The following is a 19,059-nucleotide window of genomic DNA, read 5'->3' as shown; positions in this document are numbered from 1 at the left end:
TTGGTGTGCGCCGCAAGTAAAAAAATGTTGCGGAGCACCAGGGCTGCCGAGTCGGTTTAAAACAACCCGAGTCCGACTCCGGCCAAACAAATACACCCGAGTCCGACTCTCGAGTCCCGAGTCCAGCTCCGACTCTACAGCCTGTATTTTACCCATTTACGCAACTAAATTGAGGTGGATTTTCTCCAATCCTCTCATATTGGTGTCATAATTGATCCACCCGCATTACATGGTTTAAAAATATTTCACATAAGCTATTACAATTTTACAACTTCCAATTTGCCGCCTTAACAGTAAAAAAAATTGATACTGCGCATGCGCACGTCGGACTCGGGACTCGGGTAGTTTTACGCGGTCTTACTCGAGTCCCGAGTCCCGAGTCCGACTCCGGCAAAACAAACCGACTCCGTCGAGTCCCGAGTCCGACTGCGGAGCACTGATATAGGCTATAGACGCAATAATAATTCCATGAAAATTCGGCAATTTTACAACTAACGTTCAGCAATATTTTGTGCCTAAATGTCAAATTAAATTGATGGCCAGCAATCGACGGAATCCCCTGTATACACAAACATTGTATTTCAAAAATGCCAGCATGTATAGCATATCCAAAACAGGTTTCACTTTTGCATTCCATTAGATTAGGCCTACATGTGCAAACATGTAAATATGCAACCTGTACTAGACACATTTCGATCATAACGACAGGAATACGAAGCGTTAATATTGGACCTTTAGAAATGTTTCAAATCAACGAGTATAAATAAACTTATTAAAGATCGCGACAAAAAGAACTAGGCCTATATTGTTTCAGTGAGTGTCAATGAAGAGATGTTGCAGTTATAGAACAACATAAACTTAGAGAAAATACTCAAACCAAATTTAGGCAGATAAAACACCCGATCCGTTAGAAATCAGTGCATTTCTAAGCAAAAAGGTCTACGACAATCAGGGCATCCAATGGCAATAAAGTCTAGACTTTTAGACCTTGAGGTCCTGGCAATGCACTGATTTGGACCTTTAGGTAAACTCCCGGCGAAGATAAATTAAAAGTATTCATTAAAAGTTCAGAAAAGATAACAAAAAATATGAGAAGGATTAATAACACTTGACCCACCTAAACCCTAACGCTAACCCGAATCCTAACCCAAATAATGTGCGTTATTTCAATAATTCTTTAAATGCTGGGGAAAAAAGCCCAAACTCGGATGGTTTCTCGTCCATTGTATTTAAGATTATTACGTCACAAATTGAGGTATTTGGGCCTGAAGCGTTATAATTATTAAATTATCGCACATTATTTGGGTTAGGGCGCTGGTTAGCGTTTGGGTTTGGTTGGGTCAAGTATTGTTAAACTTAATCTTCTTATGCACATTTGTTAATGCAAATTAGTGCATTGTCCAAGACCTCAAAGTCTAAAAGTCGGACTTTTTGATCCTTTGAATGTGAAGCATGCGGGTTTATATTGCAAGTCTCATTAAACTAATTTGCCTCGGCAATCAACCTCACTATTACTTCAATAAGTATTGCTGTTGTCTGATTACAATTCCACACAGTTTGTGTTGGCTATTATGGGCAAACCGGCTGATGCCGGCAAGCTCACTGTATTGACTAGACAAGACTTGATTGGTTCAACAGCAGAACAACTTGTAAATTGATCCTGAGAACTGGACATTTTATTTTTGTAAGCAATCCTTTTTATACACAAAACTTAGAAGAGAAATTTTCTGTGCGAGAAAAAGATTATGACGCAGCAATGACACGGCAAATTGTTACATTATCTAATAGTAATTTCGTCACACGGGTGTTGGCTTATCGCCTTTCTTTCTCAACTTATCTCCTGCAAGGAAGTTAGAATCTGTCCATATTAGTACACGAAAAGCGGCTTCTCTAACTGTAAACACAATTTCAATCATTGTTTTGAGATGCGGCTAATGTGCCAATTCTCAAAGCGGCGATTTTAAGGTCGAACATTCTAGTACAATATGAGGAAGGATATGTGTCAATTTTTGCTATTTGTCATCTGTGAACAAGTGGCCGAACTGTTTCGCAAGGCACTGGCAATTTACCGGAAGTTTTCACTAAAAACGCACACAGTAGCAATTGTCAACATTACATTTTCGAGTTTAGACACATAAAGCTCTTTGATAAATAGATATATTATTACAATTTTGATAAATATACAACAGGATGTTTTTGGTAAGGATGCGTTATGACAATTTTGATAATTAGACAAGAAATAATAAAGGGGCGCATGTTTTTGTTATTCGTTAATTACTTAAAACGATTAATTAAACATGTAAAAATGGCCACTGCCACCACAAATGCACTGATTGTCGTAGACCTTTTTGCTTAGAACTGCACTGATTTCTGACGGATGGGGTGGATTAAAGGATGTCTCAGGCGAGATAAGTTACGATGTGTAGTGTTTTATAATGTGCCGGTTACCATTTTGTGTCGTGTTCTGCGTTTTCATCCATTTAATCAACATTTAGGTTGATTGTGGAACCTCCTGAAGGTAATAGTTCAGGAAATCCTGACCTCGTAGGAATGTCAAACAGTGATGTTGGTGCACTGAAACCATTCGATGTTCAAAACGGTGCACATGATTTATCTCAACGTTGGAAACGAGCTTTTAATCTATTCTTGGTGGGAAAGGGAATCACGAGTAGCGTTTACAAAAAGCCACTCTTGCTATACTACAGATATGAATCTGCCGGAAATTTACTATACACTAGTGAACGAGGAAGATGATAAGACCTATGATGAAACTTTAACTGTTTAAAATGACTATTTTATACCAAAGCGAAACATCTATTTTGGAAGATATTTGTTTCGTCAATTGCATCAAACAAATGACGAATCAGTTGTTCAGTTTGTATGTCGATTAAGACAAAGTGCAGCTACTTCCAATTTCGGAAATGAAGCAGATGACCAAATTCGTGATCAGGTAATTGATAAATGTCACTCAAATGTACTACCACGGTACTTAAAAAATTTAAAAAACAACCAGAAGCAACACAGCACCAAAGAGTTAGCACAAAAAAAACAAAGGCAAAATAAACGTATTTACGACAAAAATACACAATATTAATAATGGTCTGTATTTTTTGAATGTGAAAAAAAATATGGAAATAAAGAAAAATATTAATATTCAATATTAATATTCGTCATAAATTTTCAAAAAAACGTATCCGGGTATTAAATTTCGGCATTTCTAAAAACCTAGCATTCCCAGCAACGCCCTTCTTTGGTTTCACTTCTGGAATTGCACTAGATCAGTGCTCCGCAACCTTTTTTCACATGCGGCACACCAACAGAGCACACAAAAAAAATGTCGGCGGCACACCCAAAAAATATATGACGATCGACAATAGACCCAAAAGCAAAATATCCTAGGCTGCTCAGAGAAAAAGTGGCTAATTTGCTTAAACGCGCCGGAAATTTGACGTTATACATTATTTTATATTATGATTTTGCAGTTTTACGGTCTTCCTAAAATATCTTAAGACGACCAAAGGGACTTAAGCCTTAAGACCGAAATTGAAACAACATAAACGTCGGAATAAAACACTGTTCGGAATAAGACAAAATAGGGCTAATACCTAAACCCTTAATAAGACCTCAGGTCTAAACAACCTTTTACCTTACCACGAATCCCACTCCTAAATTTATCACTTACTCCCCTAATATTCCAACCCTAACTTTATTTTAAAACCCCACACATTTCCCAACACTTATGAACAGGGCGAACAACGCAATGCCAAAGCAGTGGCGCCTCAACGACGTCAAATTAGAGCGCTGAAACGTAGACACCCAAACATCCCATGCCAGATCGATGACCCCGATCGTCCCATACCTTCCCTACAGTTTCAGGCGTTATTCCGATGAATTTAATACTTATTCTGGGGGTTTATGCCATTTCGAAACAATTTAAGATAATATACTGTCGCTGATATTACTGCGTAGTTGGCTTTATTATGTCATTGGTCTTGGTACTATGGCACTGTGAATTATTCTGTTTTAGATATTGTTGCTTTGTAGATCCTATTGTGTGTTTCCGGTCAAAGCCCTGTAAATGCACCCCTTGCAATACCGGAATAGAGAACATTCAGGCTTTTACTAGCATATTCAAGAATAGACCTGAAAGTTTTGCGTTGTAGTTTTTTGCCTAATTTTTTTTGGAAGCAGCAGCTAAGATTACTTTCACGTCACCAAATACAAAATGTAAATAATACATATAATCGTCCGTTACACTTTATGTAAAGTTTGACAATAATGGCTAGAGCTTATATTTATACTCCCGAAACCTCCGGGAACGTCGCGGCACACCTGGCATGGTCTAGCGGCACACCGGTTGCGAAACACTGCACTAGATTAGGCTACATGAGAAAACAGGCAAACACGTGACTAGTCCTCATTAAAGATGGCGTCCTAAACAATTCTATTGTTTGAATTTGTGACAGTGAACGGATGCATCAGTTAAAGAACAAAATCGAGGTAATGAAAATACCTATATACCAAATTTAGGCAGGATAAGGTATGTCCCAGGGAAAATAAGGTTTGGTGTTATGCTTACTGCAACATATTTATTTCGATTAGGGTGCGGGTTAGGTCTTGGGCTTGCTTAGATCTTGTATTATTATATGTAGGTCAATAGCTTGACTAAAAAAATACACAATATTACTCAAACTACTTTTTATCGTTGCGACTAGCTGTATTAAGCATTACGTTAGTAACTTAGTCTTCTGCCTGAAACTCTAGCATTTGGCCAAAGTATAGTCTATATTCGTCATCCTAGAACTGGTGTCACCTTGGAAAACTTAACTGCGAGTGCAAGACTTCTGGCATTTCGTGAAAGGGCAAAAACTATATGACGTCATAAGGTGGTTGGAGAGCAAAATCGTGCTGTTCCCTGTCATGATTTTGACAAAAAATATAAGCCTTAAAATAATTATGCGGAATGCATATGCTTTCACCTAGAAGCAATTTAAAAAAATGACGATTTCGATTAAATTAAGCCACCTCCTAAGTTTAAAGTTTACCAGATGTAATACAAGTAGACTATAACCATTTTCTAACTAAATTGCCTATAATTCAATTATTCTTGAATGTGTTTTAGGCGCTAGAAATTGACTTACAAACAAATACATTACTTAAGTGTTGAGACAAACTGACTACAGTTCTAGTTTACTTAAGTCCTAATATATGGGCAATATTTATGTTTTCCTTGTGATATATCATGTTTTTCATTTCCAAGAAATCCAGGAATTGTAAGACAATAACTTTGCCATTGTCAGCTCGTACGTAACAGAAGGTAAGAAATAAATGGTTGGGAACAGACTTTATATTACCTCTTGCAAACCAATTTCCCACAATACTAAACTTACTAAAGTGAACAAACTATGCGAAAATTGATCAACGATCTGCTAATGAGTCAAGTTACTTTGTGGTCTTGGTCAACAACAATATACTAAACCAAATCCTATTTTTAATTGCTACCTATTTAAACACTCTGCTGTTTTTTGTTTTTTCACTGCAGTTCAGTTTTTTCTTGCTATTTCTCAACTTTTGCATCACGACAAAAATATTCGCTTTGGTTGTGCATATTATGATACTTGATTTATTTAAGAATAATTATGGATTAAATTGGAACATGACATCACGAGTATATTTTGTACAACACTACAAATTAATCCTGGTAACTAAATCCTTAGCTTTTACTTTAACCACTAGCACTCTGCCAGTTGTGGCCACCAAATCTTGAACGGCATTTACGAACACAGCGGCCATTTTTGTTGAGGTATTTTCCTTTAGGGCAGGCGCACTGTTTGCGGCATCTGTAAGCGTAGCATCGGCTCGACTGGTAACCATAGGAATAGGCGCTGGGACATTTTTTCACACACTTAACACAGCGGCAGACCTGGTTGCCTGGACAATAATCTGAAAAACACAAAATAAAATAACAATTAATATTATGAACGTGTATGTTCAGTTGCAGTCATAAGCGAAAAAATACTCACCCACGTAAGTTGGTAACATAGTGCGAGCTTTTCGATTGAAGTTGTATCTATTTACCACTATATCAGACCTGGTCAAATTAAGGCCGCCAAGCAATATAATCCGGCCCGCGGCTAATTTACAACAAAAATCTTTTGCAGCAAAAATAATCCTTAATATTTTCCTATGATTTCAGAATATTTTATTGAATACATTACAATAGTAAAGCATACTCACACATTCCTACTCTTACCATAGCTTGTCTAAACAAAAATATTTTAAAATAAATCACATGTTTTCCGTACCTCTACGGCAGCGTCTCACGCATTTTCCACGGCGCTTGTCCCAGTATTTTCCATCAGTACAGGCGCATCCCGGTTTGCAAGGACAATAGTCGCCCCCATAGGATCCCAAATCACTGCCGCCGTACAGGTAGCTGCTTAGACCGCTGTCGCTGTAACGCCCGCCACGCCCGCACCGAGAAGATTTACAGTCCCGGTAGCACGGCTTGCAAATGTACCACCTTCTACCATGTCCACAATGACCTGCGCGAAATGTATACCAGTGAAAGTTTGGTGACGATCGGGTACAGACATTTTGACGACTAGACCAGTCGAATGGGTATTAAATAGCATGCTTATTTTAGTGCCAAATCATGCTGCTGCGTCTTGTCTACACAAATAATGGTATACTTGGCTGTATTTATGAATATATTTCTATTATATATCAAAGTTAGTTATGAAAAACGTTTAAATTACGAACTCTAATTTTATTTGTATACTAATTTATTATTTTTTTGTTTGCAATATTTCTATTGTGGTATTACACTAATTAGCAGAAAGGTTAAAAATAAATATATTCCTAATCTCAGTCGTATCGCCCCATGTATAGTATTTTGAGGCACAGCGTTTTCTAACACGAAAGTATGCGCCACCGTTTTCTTCAGATTATTTTAATGATAACCCACTAGAGCTTTAACTTACGGCGTCCAAGTTCACCTGATGAATATGAATAAGAAGATCCCTCGGGGATGAAGACAAACAGCAAGACAAATGCAAGCAGTGCCGTGTAAATTAACTTCATTTTTATGACAGGTTTAGCCAAACTATACCTTCAAAGCAAAATCGCGTTGATCAAAATAATAACTTATATGTTCTTGTTTATTCTTAAATCGCTTAAAACAGTGGTCGGCAACCACCGGTCCGCGAGGAGTTCTTTACCGGTCCGTAGCAGGGTTGCCAAATAAAAAAATTGATTTAAACCCAAACTGTACGTAAAAAAAATTTAAATGTTCCATCATTTCTAAATTGAAAATCGACCAATACAGCAAACCTTCAGACTTCTGCTATGAGGCCTATAGTGCAAAACTTTTTTGATAGCTTATTACATTAGGCCAGCTTCAACTTCCCATAGCTTATCAAACTACAAAGTCGTCGCATTTTTCCCTTACTTTATAGGTGTTCAGATGACTTTTTTTGGTTTTTAAAGCGTGATTTTCCTAATCGGGAGTCGGAATTTCTACGGTGGCTGCCAGACTTTCTCGAATATTAATTGAAATGCACGTAGGGCACGTTTTTACACACGCCAACGAACGTGCTAAGATTTTGAAAGTGATTAGCAAATAGAATTGTAACGATGACTCAGGGTCTTACATTTGCAAAATATTAACAGCACTTTATAACGGTGGTTCTCAACCTTTTTTAGCTTACGGACCGGTGAAATTTTAAAAAAAATTTGCGGACCGGTGGACCTCTAAAAATCAAAATCAACCCAAAATGTAATTACGACAAAAGTATGCACCTTAAAAGCAAAGAGTGGAAACTTCAATTAAATTAGCAATTTTCTGCTGTCTTTCTTATATCATACGTGGTATACGAAAGGTTTTCACATACAACAATCTTCAATGACGTGTAGCCTACTCATAAACAGTTGGGCACAACACTGCGCATTGTAACGTACGGTAAGTCCAAAGTAGACAATTAACTTTATGTTACGTTACAATGCTGCAAATTACGGAACTGGCGAAGTTCTTAATTTGGTGAACAAGCTTTAAACTTCTTGCATTTTGCAATTGAAATATAAAATTGTAGTATATTTTCGCGGACCGGCAGAAAAGTTGACGCCGACCGGCACCGGTCCGCGGACCGGGAATTGAGAACCACTGCTCTATGACATGGAACGTTAAAAGTCTTTGTTTTTATAAATTGACCAACAACTTTTAAAATAATAAACTACACACAACAAATCGTAAAGATCAAAATGGCAGGTTAAAACTTTATGTCTGTTTCAATTGTTTAAAAAACGTTCAATGATGGCGGGAATTCTCCAAGTGAATTGTACAAGAGTTATTTCACAGGATATTTAAAAAAAGTTTAATTGCGTTTAAAAACGCTACAAACAATTTGCAACTGTGAAAGAATATGGCGCTTGGTGCAATTCTGGTTTAATTAAACTTTACAAGTTGACTCGTCTGTGCTTCTTAGTGTTTAAGCGGGCACGATTCAGTCGGACACTAATTGCACAAACATTCCAAAGTTATTAGCATTATATAAGACGAAAGGGCGGCAATCAATTAACCACGATTGACTTCGCTTTGTCTTTTGCCAGATCACGGATTGCCCGTTTGGACGTCTGGCCAAAAGTAATGCTTAAACCAAGCCAAGGCGTCGTGCGCGAAAAGACGTTGAGAGTATAAGTTCGTGAACCGGCTCGGACGTTTTGTTCTCGATTAATCCTTAGCCAGGTGGGCGGGGCAGGGGGCGTTACCTTCATTCGCCAGTGTTGTAAAAGTCATTTTGAAATTATTACTAAAGTGGAAGTCAAGTAGTTTCGAATAAATAACAAGTCAAGTCACAAAGTTATTATTACAGAAAGTAAACTTCAAGTCAAGTTCTTGTCATAAAAGTAAAACTTTAAACTATCAAAAATTGGCAAAATCGTCCGATTATGAGCAATAACGTAAGTAAAAAATAACATGAATAATTGTAATTTTGCCCGAAAGACTTAAGTCAAGTTAAGTCATTTGAAAACAGTAACTTTAGTCATTACAACACTAAGCGGGAAAGGAGGTTACCTTCATACGAATAAAATGCGAAATCATGTCGAAGGCACCACCAAGTTTTACTATAAAACTTATAATTTCGTTTCACGGTGTGCGATAATATCAGAACAGAGCCGATACCCTACGACGCCAAGTGGTAACTATCGCTAGTTGTTCGATACTAAGGTGGATCAGTGACGACACGGTACTCAACTAATATAAGAGTTTAAGCCATGATTTGCCGGTCAACACAACAACAATGCCTTGAAAGGTAAAATCTCAAAGCATATTGGAAAAAAAATTTAACTTCACGCAACGCCTTATTTTTCCTGTAAATGTATTCTTTCGGTGTTTTTTTTTGAAAATGTAGTTTTTGCAGTTCTCTTGTGTGTGTTTGTACACCAATATATAGCTCCAAATTATTAGCAATCCTGTAGCCGGGTTGCGTCGCAAGACGATCAGCTTCATAAGACGGGTTAGCATTTTATTGTTACCGCAAAAACCTTCGTCTGTCTTGCTGGTTTGAGGAACAAAACAAACCATTGATTTTCCACCGATGCACCAAACATCGTTTTCGAGGAGGCCAACGTTCAACTATATTGAGTTGCTACCTTCCGCTTGAGTGTCCGATACGCGGCATTTTTTACAGTTACCAATACACGACATAGTGGGCATAAAGTATCGCGATTCGATACGATGCCAAATTACGATACACAAACACGCAAAGTTGTTGAAATAAAAACATTCGGCAGAAATTCTCCCGAGTTTTGGCAACATTGTACTTTACCGTCAGCCACCAAACTTTCACTCGTGTATGTTTCGCTCAGGTTATTTTTCACATGGCAGAAGGTGGTACAAGTGCAAACCCTGCTACCGGAAATGCAAATCTTCTCAGTGCGGGCGTCGCGGGCGTCAATTTAAAATGTCTTTGCTTTATTTACAATTTAAAATGTCTTTGCTTTATTTCGCCGATTTTATTAACAAATTAAGATTTAATTGAATCAATTAAAGTCTTTCTTAACGATGCAAAACGTTTTAAACACAGTGCACAGGGAATACTATGCAATAACAGGGGTGTTTATCTAAAACTATTATATTTTTGCTTCACACATATTCGGATCAATAGGGAGCATAAAGTTCTGTACAAAGTTAGTCATGAGCGTAATGTGACAAAAAAAACTCTCCTATAGCGCCTTATAAGCACACGAGTAGACCAAAAGATGTTCGATACTTAATGGATCATCAACAAGGCAGACGAAGGTGTTTGTGGTAAAAATAATGTGACAAACTGTCATGAAAATGTGTTAAATCGGCCTTGGGTGAAAACATATTTTACAGCAGTGGTTTTAACTTATTTCTTCACGATGCCCTAAAAGTTTCCTGGCTTTGCGACACAACCACTCAACAGGAGGGTAAATACATTTGTAGGCCTACATATATTTTGATGTACAAACACGTACAATATAACTGCACAAACGACTTGATAAATCCTAGATCGTCACCTATAGTATCAGCATATAATTACGACTGTATCGGGCCCGCTCGAACTTTGAGAAGCACAGACTATAGTCACCTTGCAAATATAAATTAGGTCAGAATTGCGCTAAGCGTTATTTTTTGTACAGTTGCATATTGTTTGAAACGTTTCATGGCACACAATTTTACGTTTTAAAATACCCTGTAACATAATACCACTGGTACAACTTCCGCCATGATGAAACGACTTTTAAACTTAAAAAAACTGACAAAAAATATGAACTTGCTGCTTCAGTGATTTACATTAGGCTCTATGTAGTGTAATAGCTGATCATTTGAAAAGACCTTTAACGTCCCACATGAGAAAGTGCTGTTATTTTTTGCAAATGTAAGACCCTTAGTCATCGTTACAAATTCATTTGCTAATCATTTGCAAAATCTTTGCAAATTTGTTGCTTTTGGCGTGTGTAAAAACGTGACCTACGTCCATTTAAGTTCAAATTCGATAAATTCTGGCAGCCATAGGGGAAATTCCGACTCCCGATTAGGGAAATCAGGCGTTGAAACCCAAAATAAATCATCTGGGAACATATAAAGCATGGAAAAAATACGACGGCCTTGTATTTCGATAAATAAGTTGAAGTTGGGCTCATATAAAAAGCTATGAAAAAGCTTTGCAAGGCGTCGTAGTAGAAGACTACAGGTTCTTAGTGGAAAAATCAAGCGTATGGAAAAATTACCAATAGCCGTTTTTCACAATTATGCTCCCAACGTTTGGCATACAGAAGCCAAAAAAGCGTCCTGTAAGTAGATTTCGCATTTAGAAATAATGGAACAATCATTGCATCCCCGAAAACGGCAAAAATGCTTTAAAAAAGTTAACTAAACTCCTGAGTTTTAGCGATTTGTTATGAGGACTCTTTAAATGTACAATTGTCCTTGTAGAATGTAGACTATATTAAAGATATTCAAAACAAGTGTGGTAGCCTATTATTGTGAACAGGGTGGTCCAACTTATTTTCATCGCGGGCCAAAAACAAAGTTTATTTTATCTTGCGGGTCAATATTTTTAAATTGCGATTCTTACATATGGCATATACTAACTTTATCCCTTTGTTTAGTTACGGTAGTTATGACATAATTTCAAATAACTTCAAACCAAAAAAATTAAAAAAACACAAATTGAAGTGATATTGTCAGATTGAACCAAAGCTGACTATCAGTTCGCGGGCCAAAAATGCTGGACTCCAGTTGGACCACGCTTATTGTGAACAACGCGATTTTGTTTTGAAGCTATAGTTTGGCAAAACCTGTCATAAAAATGAAGTTAATTTACACGGCACTGCTTGCATTTGTCTTGCTGTTTGTCTTCATCGCCGAGGGATCTTCATATTCATATTCATCAGGTGGACTTGGACGCCGTAAGTTTAAGCATTTTTTACCTTTTTTGATTGATAACCACATAAGAAGTATGACAAACAAAAAGTTACACCCTTCAATAAATTAATATATAAGTAAAATTAAAGTTAAGAAATCAAACGTTTTTCACAATTTAAATAATATTTAAATGAATGGTAACATTCGTTCAAAATTAGCACATTTTGCTCATATAGAGTTTAGCACAATGTCTTCGATTAGAAGCAAGAAAACGCTTTACATTACAGTGTTGTAAACAAGTCATTGAAATGACTCAAGTCCCAGTCAAGTCATTCGTAAAATAACTTAAGCACAAGTCAAGTCTTTTTGAATAAATAACAAGTCAAGTTCCAGTCAAGTCATAATTAGAGCAAGTCAACTTCATGTCCAGCCCTTAAAAAAAAAAAAATAAAATAAAACTTTAAATTATGAAAACCGGCAAACTCCTCCGATTATTATGAGCAAAAGTCAAAAATAACATAAAAGCAGCATATAACAAGCAAATTGTTTTATCTGCAAAGATTGGGCTAAATAACGCAATTTTATAATTAATTGTTTAATTAAAACAATTTATTTTAACCCAAGTCATTTGTCCAAATGACTTAAGTCAAGTCAAGTATTTTTGCCCAAAAGACTGAAGTCAAGTAAAGTCATTTAAAAACAGTGACTTAAGTACACTTAAGTTAAGTCATTGACTTAAGTCATTACAACACTGCTACATTATTATATTACAATTATCATTATCGACAACCTGAATAATAAAAAGTAAAACTTTAAGATTTTGTACGAAGTTCAACAACTGTGTGAAGAATGTGTATTTAGAGTTTCGATACTTTGTTGCAGGATGTAACGAATTGTTTAAGATTGAACCACTGGCATTTAAGTTTCTCTTCCTTTTGGTAAATATATATATATTAAAATATGAGGCTTTTGGCAAATTCGTTTAATAACATGAAAAATTTAAACTTCATTGTTTCTTAATGTTCGTGCAAATACGTTAAGCATAATAAAATATTCAATTTATTGTCCAATCGAATTGTATTGTCGACCAAATGTCTGCATCCTATCCCAACTAAATTTCTTTTCCGTGGTAAGGAAATTGTACAAGTTTTCGTTTCGCGCAGGTTATTGTGGACATGGCAGAAGGTGGCACAGGTGCAAGCCGTGCTACCGGGAATGTAAATCTTCTCAGTGCGGGCGTCGCGGGCGCTACGGCGGCTTCAGCGGTAGCGGTGGCTACAGAGGTAGCGGTGGCTACAGAGGAAGTGGTCTAAGCAGCTACCTGTACGGCGGCAGTGATTTGGGATCTTATGGGGGCGACTATTGTCCTTGCAAACCGGGCTGCGCCTGTACCGATGGAAAATACTGGGACAAGCGCCGTGGAAAATGCGTGAGACGGTGCCGCAAAGGTACGGAAATCCACACCGCCAGCAGTTTGTTTATCATTGTTTTCGCGCTCCAAAACCGCCATTTAAATTTCTCGAATCGTCGTTGGTTAAACAATTCAGTGGCTGCAGCGAAAGATTAGTAGCTACAAATCTAGATAAGACTTAGATTTTCTATTTTTGTAAGTTGGTCCGCGATGACGTTAAGCTAAATGTTAGACAAAAGCGGTAAATATAAAAAAAAGGACTCAAATCGTTTGTTTGACTATATAGTGGTAAATAAATGCATGTCATTCGAAAAGCTCGCACTATATATGTTAAAATTTCTTCAACAATGACTACACTACAACCCACCTATAGTTCCTACAATTTTAAATTGTTAGTTTTATTTTGGGTTTTTCAGATTATTGTCCTGGCAACCAGGTCTGCCGCTGTGTTAAGTGTGTTAAAAAATGTCCCAGCACCTATTCTTACGGTTACCAGTCGAGACGGTGCTACGCTTACAGATGCCGCAAACAGTGCGCCTGCCCTAAAGGAAAATACCTCAACAAATACGGCCGCTGTGTTCGTAAATGCCGTTCAAGATTTGGCGGTCACGACTGGGACGGTTGAAGTAAAGCCAAGGATTTCGTTGCCAGGATTAATTTGTTGTACATAATATACTCGTGATTTTATGTTCCAATTAAATAAACCAAGTATCATATGCAAAACAAAAGGGAATATATTTTTGTGTGATGTAAAATCCAGGAATGGCAAGACAAAGCTAACCGGCAGTAGAAAAACAAGGAACAATAGAGTGTTTATCGTAGGACCACAACCACTTAAAATCGGATTTGGTTTGTTATATTGTTGTTGACCAAGACCACAATGTAACTTGCCTCATTTGCAGATCATTGTTCAATTTTACATAATTTGTTCACTTTAATAAGTTTAATTATTGTGGGAATTTGGTTAGCAAAAGGTTAAATAAAGTCAGTACCCAACGCATTTGATTTCTTACCCTCCGACGCGATCGAGCTGTCACTCACAAATCGATTGTCTTACAATTCCCGGATTTCTTGGAAATAAAAAACAAGGCACAGGGAAAATGCAATAATGTCAATACATTAAGTAAACTATAATTAGAGTAATTATATCAGCATTAGCGCTAAAATAATGTATTTGTTTGCAAGTCAATTTCTAGCGCTATACAAACGTTCAACAACTCAATTAGGTAATTTAGTAGTGAAAAGGTTATACATGCCTCCAGAACTGAAATATACCTAGAAGCCTAGTATAATTTTATCACAATTTTTATTTTTTTTAAAAATTATTTTAGTTAAAAGCAGGCATATTTCGCATTTCCGCATAGTTATTTTATGGCCTGACATTTATTTGTCAAAATCATGACAGTGAACAACACGGTTTATTTTATGACGTCATATAGTTTTTAGCCTTTCACTAGCAATGATAAAAATAATTTAAATAACCTTACGTACATTTTGTGGTCAAGCTATTGACCTAGGACAGGGGTTCTTAAACTTTTTTTACCGCGGACCCATAAAATTTTCTTTCATCTCGCGCGAACCACTGAAGGCCAAAAAAAGGACGTCACAGTACAAATAGACTTCACAAACTTGCTGATTTTGGTCAAAAATTGTAAAAGTGAAATGGAGTCTAAATACATTTAGTGCAAAACCTATTTATTTTCAAATAAATTGTTTTCTTTAGTAAATTGATTACTGATTAAATATACACTAATGCTTCAATTAGACCTTCATGGACCCCTAAAACTAGTTCACGGGCCCTCAAGGGGTCCATGCACCCCAGTTTAAGAACCCCTGACCTAGGAGAATAAATATAGGCATATAAATACTTGACCTATACTCCAGCCCAAACATAACCTGCACCCTAACCCAAATAAATAGTTGCAGTAAGCATTACGCTATACCTTATTCTCCCGGGCTCATACCTTATCCTTCCTTAACATTTGATCAAAATATTTTCTTCACGTTGATGTTGTTCTGTAACTGCTACATCTGTACATTGACACTAACTGAAACAACATAGTTGTTTCGGCCGCCATCTTTAATAAGTTTCTTTTCCATTTTGATAACAGAAGGCATTTCAACTGGTTCCATATTAACGTTTCGTATTCGTGTCATTAGGATCAAAGTGTGTCCTATAGTAGTCTACTAATCACGTGGTTACCTGTTTGCACATGCAATCTGGTTCAATGCCAAAAGTGAAACCAGGTTAGGGCGTATTCTGCGAATATTGGGTTTTTAGAAATGAAATAATTTAATACACGGTTACATCGAATATTGACGTGTAGGCGAAACAGGGATTTTTATCAATTGATTTAGACCAGTGCTCTTCAACCAGTGGGTCACGAAGCTATTTCAGGTGGGTCGCGTACATTTCTAAATGTTACAGTTTTATTTTAGATTGGGAAATTATCATTACCGGTATGACATTTATGCAGCAATGTAATGTAACAAATACGTAACAATTTGATGGGTTGTGTCGCATTAAACATTTCAGTACGTACGCAAGTAGTAAAGATGAACGTTTTATGTAATAGTTGATCTTATTTCCAATTAGTTATGATTTTAATGATGTCTAAACAGTTTGTTCATATTTCATTGGTGGGTCGCACAATAAACTTGCATTAAAAGTGGTTGTCCAACTAAAAACATGTTCGGAAAAACACTGAATTTGACCATCAGTACTTCGCAATCGTTTTTTACTTGTGGCACAGCAGCCCAGTGAGAAAAGAGGGGGGCTTATGATTAAACACGTCAAGGCGCCAAAATTGGACAACTTACATTCTTTTAGTTTCTCACTTTGCGGTTTACATTCTTCCTAAAATTTCTTAAACCTGCCAAATAATTCCCGAAAATTCCACTTCTTTGCAATAGCGGGTCAGAGAATATTCAGGGATTTGAAAGCATTTTATAAAAATGAAAGCTGACAATTCTGCTTTGTAATTTTTTGCCTAATTTACATTTGGAACAGCAGCGAAACATTAGAAATTCCGTTACAAACAAAAATTTATCATATAAATGAAATAAGAGTTAAGAAACCAAAAGTTTTCCATATCAACTTTATAATAGAAATTTATTTATAAATATAGTGAATTGGAAAATATTCGTAAGAATTTGTTTAATGTTCCACAACTGTGTAATGAATGTGTTTCTGTGACCAATTAAAGATTGATAATATTCCACTTTTTTTCTTAAATACAACCAAATATTTTAGAAAAAATAAAGGTTTTACCGAGTATTTGTAATTAGTCTTTTGTAATAGTGCGGCTCCCAGTCTAAAATTTTAGAATTATCCCAATCAATTCCTTGTCGAAGTTCGACCGGGATGCCCTTTCGTGGCGGACATCACGCATGTGTTCGAGTTTCCTGGTATGAAAGGAACGTTTAGTTTCCCCTATGTATGTTGCTGAACAAACTCCACAGGGAATCTCATAAACAGCCCCTTGACGTTTTTCTGGTTTAACTGGATCTTTAGTTAAAGGTAAAATGTTTTCAATTTTTCTGGCCTGTTTGAAAGCTGTAGAAATATCGTGGCTCTTCAGAATGCGCTTCAGTTTTTCTCCCAGACCTGGAATTAAAGGAATAATGGCCAGACCGTGAGGTTCTGGTTTAGCTGTTGAATGGTTAGTTTTGTTTTGCGGTTTGAACAACCAGTCGGGGTATCCGTTTATTCTCATGGCCTTCTTAACATGTTTAATTTCGTTGGTTTCGTCCGTATGGTTACTGCAAAGTTTTGAAGCTCGGTGTAGCAGGGAACTCACAACCGAGCGTTTGTGTTGTAAAGGGTGGTCCGATCTGAAATTCAAGTAGCGATCTGAATGTGTTACTTTTCTAAAAACCTTGGAAGATAGTTTACCTGACCGGTTACGAGTGATTAATGAGTCCAGAAATGAAATTGAGCATTTGTTTTCTGTTTCCATTGTAAATTTAATGGTAGGTTCCAAGCTGTTTAAGTGGTGAAGAAGAGCGATTTCTATCTATTGATATGTTGCCTGGTGGAGCTAACTCTATTCTTGCATTTAAGTTCAAATTCGATAAATTCTGGCAGCCATCGGAGAAATTCCGACTCCCGATTAGGGAAATCAGGCGTTGAAATAAAAAAATCTCATCTGGGAAGGTATAAAGTAAGGAAGAAATACCACTTTGTATTTCTATAAAGAAGTTGAAGTTAGCCTTGCAGAGAGCTTTAAAAAAGCTTTTGACTAAGGGCCTTATAGTAGTGGTCTAAAGATTTTTAGTAGAAAAATCAAACAAATGGAAAAAGGACCAATAGCCATTTTTTTCGTAAATATGCTCCGAACGTTTGGCACAATAAATCAAAATGCTCTGTATAAGTTGATATTGAGTTAATTAGTTGATATGATGAAATGTACAAGTATACTTTTAAGCAATTTAAAGATACGCAAGATAAAATTTGATAATATTTTTAAAAGCGCCATTTTGTTTTAAAGTCTGTTTGGCCAAACCTGTCATAAAAATTAAAAATGAAGTTAATTTACACGACACTGCTTGCATTTGTCTTGCTGCTTGACTTCATCGCCGAGGGATCTTCATATTCATATTCAGCGGATGGACTTGGCCGCCGTAAGTTAAAGCTCAATAGGGTTATCATAGGTTTTCATATATGCGTTTTTTAGCTTTTTAGAATTTAGTTAATAACCATATTAGAAGTATTATAAATAAAAAGTATATAACAAATTAGTAGGCTATATAAATAGAATTAGAGTTAAGTCATCATATTGATATTCATCGGGTGGACTTGGCCGCCGTAAGTTAAAGCCCAAAGTCATCATAATATGCATTTTTTAACTGGTTACTATTTATAGTAGATAGAAATCGCTCTTCTGGTGTAAACGAAATATAAACCGAGGAGGAAAACTCGAACACATGCGTGATGTCCGCCACGAAAGGGCATCCCGGTCAGCTCTGGCACGGCATGCGGTTGAACTTCGACACGGAATTGATTGGGATAATTGTAAAATTCTAGACTGGGAACCGCACTATTACAAAAGACGGCTCACTGAATCATTCCGGATCAACAAATCTCCTAATACCATGAATAAAAAGGATTCATGGTATCCGGCAATCTACTCGTCGTTGTAGCTATACGCAATAGCTAATAAACGCTCGTTGTCCGACGGCGCAGTTCTGCACCGGATGACTCCGACGCGTCACAGCCTAGCGCATACTTCAGCGACATCCAGAATTATTAATTTTAATCCACGTTTTGTTCAATTTTTTACTTCTCAGTATATAAGATGGCTAACGCACTTTCGTTTTAATTATTAACCCTGATGAGGTCAGCTGGTATCTGCTGCCGAAACGTCGGTTTATACTTCGTTTACACCAGAAGAGCGATTTCTATCTATTGATATGTTGCCTGGTGGAGCTAACTCTATTTTATGGTTACTATTTAGTTTATAACCACATTAGAAGTATAACAAACAAAAGTTACAGCCTTCAACAAATTAATATGCAAATAGAATTAGACATAAGAAACCAAATGTTTTTCACAATTAAATTTGATATACACTTGAAATATATTTACAAATACAGTGAATGGTAACTTTCGTTAAATATGAGCACCTTTTGCTCATCAGAGTTTAGCACATTGTCTTCGATTGAAAGCTAGAAAACGCTTTACCTTATTATATTACAATTAGAATTATCGACCACCTGATTTAATATAAGAGAAACTTTAAGATTCCGTATGAAG

The sequence above is a fragment of the Ascidiella aspersa genome, chromosome 3, assembly GCF_963924565.1.
Source record: "Ascidiella aspersa chromosome 3, kaAscAspe10.2, whole genome shotgun sequence".
In the NCBI taxonomy this organism is placed as follows: Eukaryota; Metazoa; Chordata; class Ascidiacea; order Phlebobranchia; family Ascidiidae; genus Ascidiella; species Ascidiella aspersa.
The sequence above is the reverse complement of the archived record's forward strand: the minus strand, read 5'-3'. Positions refer to the sequence as shown.